The following is an 8041-nucleotide window of genomic DNA, read 5'->3' as shown; positions in this document are numbered from 1 at the left end:
CAGGTCGTTTAGGCGGCAGTATAATGCCGGCAACGGGGTCGTATTCTAGGGAGCAAAGCTCTACCTAGTCCTGTTCGGGTCGTTCTTATTGGCACGATTATTCGGTCGGTAGATTGCAGGTATATTGGCGCGACAGTATCGTAATAGTAGGCATAGCGGCGCTATTAGTTTGTCGATGGTATGTGGCAGTACGGTGCTAGCGCAGGGTCGGTTCCGTAGGCAGATCGGTACGGAGTCTTATTATAGGGTTGGTTCGTGATAGCAGGCGTATTGGCGCTATTGTTATCTAGTTCATGGTTTATGTCGCGGGTATATTGGCATAAGGCTTATTGGGTTTATAGCTGCCGTAAATACTGGCAGTTCTTTCTGTGCTTTGCCTGCATAACTGTGCCGTTCTAACCGCTCCCCCCCCCTACATCATTCTCTCTTCACGGTACCCTCCACGAGAACTCCCTATCTAAATCACGCTGGTAGCTACCTCTGTAGCTACTTTGGGAACCGCAAAAGTCTCGGAATCTTTATGGAGGAATAGGTAACTGTTGCTGCTGATTAAAGATACTGTTTGTAGATCTGGGTTATTACAGAGGCTTTTGCGGAAGCTTTTGCGGAGGTTGCTGCGGAGGTTGCTGCGGATATTGCTGCGGATATTGCTGCGGATATTGCTGTAGAGATTGCTGCGGAGGTTGCTGCGGAAGTTGCTGGTGGGTTGGGATATCGTTTACAGATCTGGCTTGTTGTGCCGGTTATCCAGGCGCGGTAGGGGTTAGGGGAGACGTCTTGGCGCTTGAGTGGGACGGAGCTTGCGCGGACGGAGCTTATGCGGACGGAGCTTGTGTAGACGGAGCTTGTGTAGACGGAGCTTGTGCGGACGGAGCTTGTGGGGACGGAGCTTGTGGAGACGGAGCTTGTGGAGACGGAGCTTAAGGCACAGGTTGAGATACGGCAGCCTGAGGAACTTAAGGTGTTTGATAGCCTAAGGTTGTCTATAGTGTTGCTTATAGCTGTCCGTTATTAAGATTCCCTTGAGAGTTAAGCTTCTTTTAATGCTCGATCTCTTGTAGAGTCCATTTATACTCTTCTTTTGCGTTAATAACATGCTCCTAAATATTGTCTCTAATAACGCCCCCGTCTATAGGGACGAATACTCTATACTCCCGTAAAAAGTTACGGAAGTTACGTACGATATCCTTGTTCGCGGGAGCCTATGTTTCCTTTGTCCATCTAACAAAGTCCTCCCTTATACATTCCCATAGCGCGGTATCGTCGTATTCACTGTCTTTATAGTATGCCATGTGGTGTAATAAGAATCCGTTTAGGTCTTGTGGTTTAGCGTTTGCAAGGTCAATGTCTCTATTCCATATCTTTAGGTTAATATCTTTCTCGTACTTCTTCGGATAGGTCAACGCCATGGTAAGTAGAATCGACGAGGTGTCGTACGTTGAAGGTAGGCAGGATTTTCGGTTTTATAGGATCTCGTAGGTTTGCTGTCTAAAGGTGGGCAATTTGAGATGTTGTTTGACGCGTTTCGGACGTCGACTTAGGACCTTAGGTTTAGTGACACTTCTGACCTAAAGTACTCGACCAAATCTTTGTAAACGTGATTATTCTGCGTAATAGACGCAACTTGGTATCTCCTAGTACTTAGTGACACTTCTGTTACTAGTTTTTCGCAAGTCTAAGGTAGCACAGTATCGCCGGGATCCATTCCATATGAGCGCATATAGCACCCCTGCACGAGACTGTCTCTTCTGTCGATAACCTAGCTGCTCTGTGGTTGACTGTGTATTCAACCACTGATTAGTGTTAGTGTTACAGGGTAACTCACCAATGCTACTCGAGTAGACACAGTGAATGTTGGTTGTAAAGCTTGTTGATGATTAGAATGAGGAAGGGCGAGGAGCTTAAGACTCCTCGCCACGCTAGTGTCGCGGTCGTCACGTGACGACCGCTTGCCTCATTCCCGACATATAGCTTTAATATAATACTTTAGCTTACTAGAGCCCATTTTAAAACCAATAAGAATCGCTAGCTTTATATATTTAAATAGTAGTAGACTATATTTTAAAGAGTTATCGCTTCTAACTTAATAAAGACTTATTTAGAGTGCCTTTAACTACTCTTTAATAAACTTTAAAAAAATCCAACGTGGCTTTACCAAAACTTACTAAAATAAGAATAGCCTAAGGGACTAGGTTATCTTAGCCTGCTATAGCATTCCTAAGTGCAATTTAGCGCTATATAAACCTATAAATACGTTTAAAGGAGTATATACTAAGCTACGCTCCGCTATAGGTACTATAATGCGAACATAAGAATTTTAATAGTTCTATACTAAAAACCCTACCCAACTAAGTATTCCTAACTAATATAATTATAACTAGACTAATTAAATATATAGTGGCCGTAGTAGGGAATATAAAAGAGGGTATAATTAATATTAACTATAAGGTAATTATAGAGGTCCTTATAGAGGTTTATTTTAAAGTAATTACTAAAAAAAGTGCTACGTTTATAAGAAGCCAAATTACTAGTTAACTAGATACTCCCTTAATAAGTAAAAGGAGGTATATAATAGATTTTATTAAAGTATAAAAAACGTTAGAAATTATAAGGTTACTACGGCCTACTTTTAAAGCTTCCTAGTTTAATATAAAGGCGTAAAAGATCTTAAGGGTAAGGTTAATAAGGTTAAACAGCTCCTTATAGATATAGAAATTAAGAACTACTCTCCTAACTAATACTTTACTAAATATAGTAAGGTAAATGGTATATAAACCGTCGCTATTCTTAATAACTAATCTACGCTCTATTCTATTATAAAATTAAATATCTTTAATAAGCTAAAGGAGAGTTCCGCGTTTTCCTTTAATAATAGATACTCGGTAAATATCTTTTATAGTATTATACCGGATATAGGAGCTATAGAAGTATCTATAGTAGGAAAACCTTAAGTTTAAGCTCTTTAGCAGCTTAATAGCTCTGTTTAGATTAACTAATTAATAGTAAGCTAATATACAATTCATTTTAGTAAAGGTACTATAATCTCTTTTAGTACAATTAGGGTCTAAACCCCCTTAGGATATATTACTTTCTATGTTATTCCTATAAACACTCTGTTTTTATTCTATATTAGAAATATAGATAAATTAGTTGTTAAGCTTAATAACCTTAAGAATATGCTCGTATAGGGAGATAATTAGGTGCCTATTATATATAAGTAGGGTTACCTTTAGCTGCTACTTTAATAACCAGAAAAAAGTGTTGCTTAGAGCCATTTAACTAAGTTAGAGTTACGCCAACTATACTATTATTTTGGCCACCTATCCATTTATTAATTACTTAGGGTTTTTTAGTAAGTAGGCTATAAAGTTAAGGTTAAGGTAATTAAGTATCTTATAAAGTACTACTACTACTACTACTACTAAATAAACTAAAAGTCCCCTGGCCGATTTAAGTTTACCTTTAAAAATAACTATAACTTTAACTTCTATATTANNGTTAACGTTATATATCTTAGCGGTAAGCTAGTACTCTAAATAATTAACTTCTTAACCTCCTTTTAAGCCGTATAATTCTTAAAGGATATATTAACTAAGAACGTATAGAATACCCTTTAATTATGCTAAATTAATATTTACTTAGGACCCCCTAATTAAATTATCTATAATATAGAAAAGAACTTCTTATTTATAGAGTTCTAATAATAGATAAAGGCAATAGCAATTAAGGTTAAAGAAGTCCCCGTTAAGGCATATAATAGTATTAAAAAAGTAAAATAATATTATACGCTATTACGCCGCGTATATAAAACTATCTCTTTAGAACTAGAGGACGCTAGTAAAGAACTTACCTTATAAATAGCTATTAAAGCTATTAATAATTCCGCTAGCCCGGATAGACTTATACCTATATTACTAGTTTTTAGCGCCTACCCTTAAATAACTAATAATTTTCTACTATCTCCCTCTATTATATAATAAGCTAAGGCTATTTATAAGGCAATAAAGGAGATATAATGTCTCTACGCTATATAACGTGGGTGACAGGGTTTTGACGGTGTGATGAGTTTTGACGGTTTTAAGGTTTCCCATACAAACTTTGTCTGTGTCCTCTCGCTTAAAGTTTTGATGTTCAAAACCGTTAAAACCCATCACACCGTTAAAACCCTGTCACCTACGTTACTAGGTTAATAACGCACTAGGAATAAGAAATGGCCTAAATACCTTAACTACGCTTAATCTACCACTCTAGTCTAAGGTATGCGTATAGTATAAAAAAGGAGGATAGTTAAGCCTATATTAACTTATTATAATTAATAGTTAAACTAATACTATTTAAATGCCTTATAAACATACTTAATTCCGTTTAACCGTTATTAAGCCTTATTATAAAGATAATAGTTTTAAGCCTTTATAGAATGCCCTAATAGATACCCTAAAGGAGAACCACGATTAATATACTCTAGAAGATGACTATAATCCTAATATAATTATAGTAGATATACCATAACTATAACGCGGTAGAGGTCGCCTAAAGGGATTATAAAATCGCTAATATCTTATTAATTTTAAAGAGTAATTTGTTGCCACTATTAAGAATAGAATTAAGTTATTAATAGCCTTTATAACAACTAAGGAGAAGGCTAACTTTAAGCTTACAAAACAGCCTTAAAAGGAAGGTTATATTATAACTCTTAAAGCTCCTTTTTAAGTATCTAATAAGTAGGAGATTGACGGTCTTATTATAAGAGGAGTCTTTAAATTTAAGAAGTATAACCCTACTAAATTTAACGAAGTTTATATCTTTAAGTTAAGAATAGTTAATAAGATTAAAGGCAAAGCTACTAATACCCTATTTAAGAAATTAAGGCTTATTATTTAAGGTTATAATAATAATAGTAAAGAGGTAATTTTTATATAATCTTTTATAATTTAACGAGCTAGTTAGCGAGTTATTATTACACTAGCTCCCTTCTTAATAAAGAATAAAATAGCGGTCTATTTATAAGATATTACTTACGCCTATACCTAATTAGAGACGCACCTTTAGCGCTTAATATTAGTATACCTTTTAAAGTAAATTCGTTACTAATATCCTAAAGATATAATTATAGTTATACTTAAGCCATTATATAAAATCGCAAAGGTAGAAACCTATTAGTAGGCTACCTATAGCAAGCACTATAAAGAGAAGCTTTTAATAACTACTTTTATATTTAACCTATACTTCCTAATTATAACCACAGGAACTCTATTTAGAATTATTAGTATATAAACTAATAATATAATTATCTTAGGAGACGACCAATTCTTAGCTCTTAAAGAGGATAAGTTAGTAAAGGTAAATCTTAAAGTAAAGCTAAAGGAAAAGCTTAATTTAATAATACTATTACTCTTTAATAAATGCACCCTCTCCCTAAATATGGATTCTATCGCTTTACGCTAGAAGGGTTAAGGTAAGAAGATTAACGTTATTAACGCTAATTCTCTAAAGTAAGAATATGTAGAGTAACGCGCTTATAGAGCTTATATTACTTCTATCTATCAACCTAAGGCTTTATTTAATCTCTTTATTACCTCCTAATACTAGGAACTAACTAAGGACAATATTCTTACCTTAAATAAATATCTTTTTTAGTAAATAAACTATCTTAATCGGGGACTACTCTATATATCTATTAATCTTCCCACCGCTAAGCTCTTTATATTTATTAATGGATTGTTTGTAAATAATAAAGATTTTAGCTCCTAGTTAGGATATAAGATTATTATTACGAATAAATCTACTAGAGAAAACGACTTCACGATCTACGGTAATTTTATCTATTAGAGCTTAAGAGTAAACGCGTTACTTAAAGCATTTTAGCGTTAGAGATATATAGAATAGTTAGCAGAGTTAATATAGCAATTACAATTGGAACTACCCTAAAGACAATTATAGATTAACTCGAACTTCCTATTATCCCTATAATCGTATACACTAACTTATACTCCCTCTATAAGTATTTAGTTAAGCTTAGTACTATAAAGGAGAAGCGCCTTATAATTAATATTATAGTACTTTAGCAATCTTATAAATGGTAAAAACTTCTTAAAATCTAATAAATTAACGGTTAAGATAACCTAGTAGATATAATAATAAAGATAAACCTAAATAAGGCTCTAGAAACGTTTATTAATATAAATACTCTATATATATAAGTTAAAGATTAGGTTAAAAGAGAGTAAGCGTATAATATTCTATAAACCCTAACTTAAACTATCTAATTAGTATTTTCTATCCCCGGGATAGAAAATTGCTATTAGCTCGCTTACTACTAGCGCCTTAGCGGCCCTCCTATAACTCCTAAGTAAGAAAGCACTATATATTAAAAGGCAAATTTTAGGACAGTAAGAGTTATATTATAATAGCAATAGTAAATAAAAAGGATTAATATTTATTACGCTAGTTGTTGGGAATATAGGCAAGTTGCCGTTACGTGCGGCAAGTTGCCGTCACGTGTCGCCGCGGCATTAGTGTGGCGAGGAGCCTTAAGCTCCTTGCCCCCCCCCCCCCCTAATAAAAATCAAGAATAATAATTATCATACTATCTACGAACCGTAGCTACGTGATATTACCTTGTGTAATCAACACTAATTAGTGGTTAACTTTACTGTTATACTATAGAGCAGCTAGGTATTCCACTAAGAAGAGACGAGCCACTATACCAGTACTACTCGTGCTAAGGGGAGCTGTCTTTTAAGGTTAGAACTGGTCCTAAACCTTAAATAGAACTCTTCTATAAATCTAAGGAATTTAAAGGCTAGAACTGGTTCTAAGCCTTTCCAAGATTACAGATTCTTGCGTCTATTACGTAGAATAACACACTTTATAAGTCTTTATAATTTAAGGCTAGAACTAGTCCTAAGCCCTATAACTGTAAATATACGTTATAAACGCGTACTAAATAACAAATGTATACTAAATAATAAATATATATCACGAACGCGTAAGGGCTAAGTCGCGCCTTAGAATAAAAAGTGGAGGAGTATAAGTGTCTAGGCTCTTCTAGCGCTAATATATAATATAACTCCCTTAATATACTTAGCGAAATTTAAATACTTAGAAAATAAAAGGAAGTATAAATCCTTATAAATAGTAAAGCTACTAGTATAGGCTTTATTAATATAAACTACGCAAAAACTTAATACTTAAATTTAAAGAAACTTAATAAGCCCTAAGGCCTATAAGGCTTTAATAGTAAGCCTTTAATATATAGTAAACTAACACACTACGCTCTTATAAAGATGCGGATAGGCAAATACCTTAAATATATTTCCCTATTTATAACACCCTTAAAAAAAACCTTCACCACACATACAACCTTACCAAAAGGTAGCGCCACACTCCAAAACTTACGCATACCCATCTTACCATCAAAAACAATCGATTTTCTAACTTTTAAGATCTAATTCCTACTGCCTAGCGAGCTAGAGGTGGATTTATTTGTCGTTTTACCCCCTTTCTCCCAACAGAAAAATTTCTCTAAGGGTGGCCCTAGCTTATAAGCGAGGCACGGACAGGAACACCAAAACTACTACTACTACTACTAATACTACTAATACCAAAACTACAAAATAGGGGCTAGTTTCCCTACTACCTTTTAGCCTAATCTCCCTAGAAATCTTCTAGTAGGATTAGTAAGGAGAAAGGGTATAAGGTTAGTAAAAACTAGGAAAACCCCCCTATAAGAGACACAATGCTAAGGCCCGGTAGGCCTAAAAAGAAACCTCCTATAGAAATAAGTGATAATGAGTCCATATCTACATTTACTTTTTCTGGCCCTTCTCCTTCTCCTGGCCTATTTAGGACAGGAGAAAAAAGAGGATATCCTCAGTCTTCTACTGAAAAAGAAAACCAAAAACCTATAAAAAAGACAACTAAACTAATAACTTTTACGGCTGGNATACCTAGTATATCTTTCTCTTCCCTTTCTCCAGAACAACACCTACAAAAGGCTCTAGATAGCCTAACCCAGGCCTATAAAGGGCTAGAAGAAGAA

This window comes from Cenococcum geophilum (genome assembly GCF_001692895.1).
Source record: "Cenococcum geophilum 1.58 unplaced genomic scaffold K441scaffold_5, whole genome shotgun sequence".
Taxonomy (NCBI): Eukaryota; Fungi; Ascomycota; class Dothideomycetes; order Gloniales; family Gloniaceae; genus Cenococcum; species Cenococcum geophilum.
The sequence above is the reverse complement of the archived record's forward strand: the minus strand, read 5'-3'. Positions refer to the sequence as shown.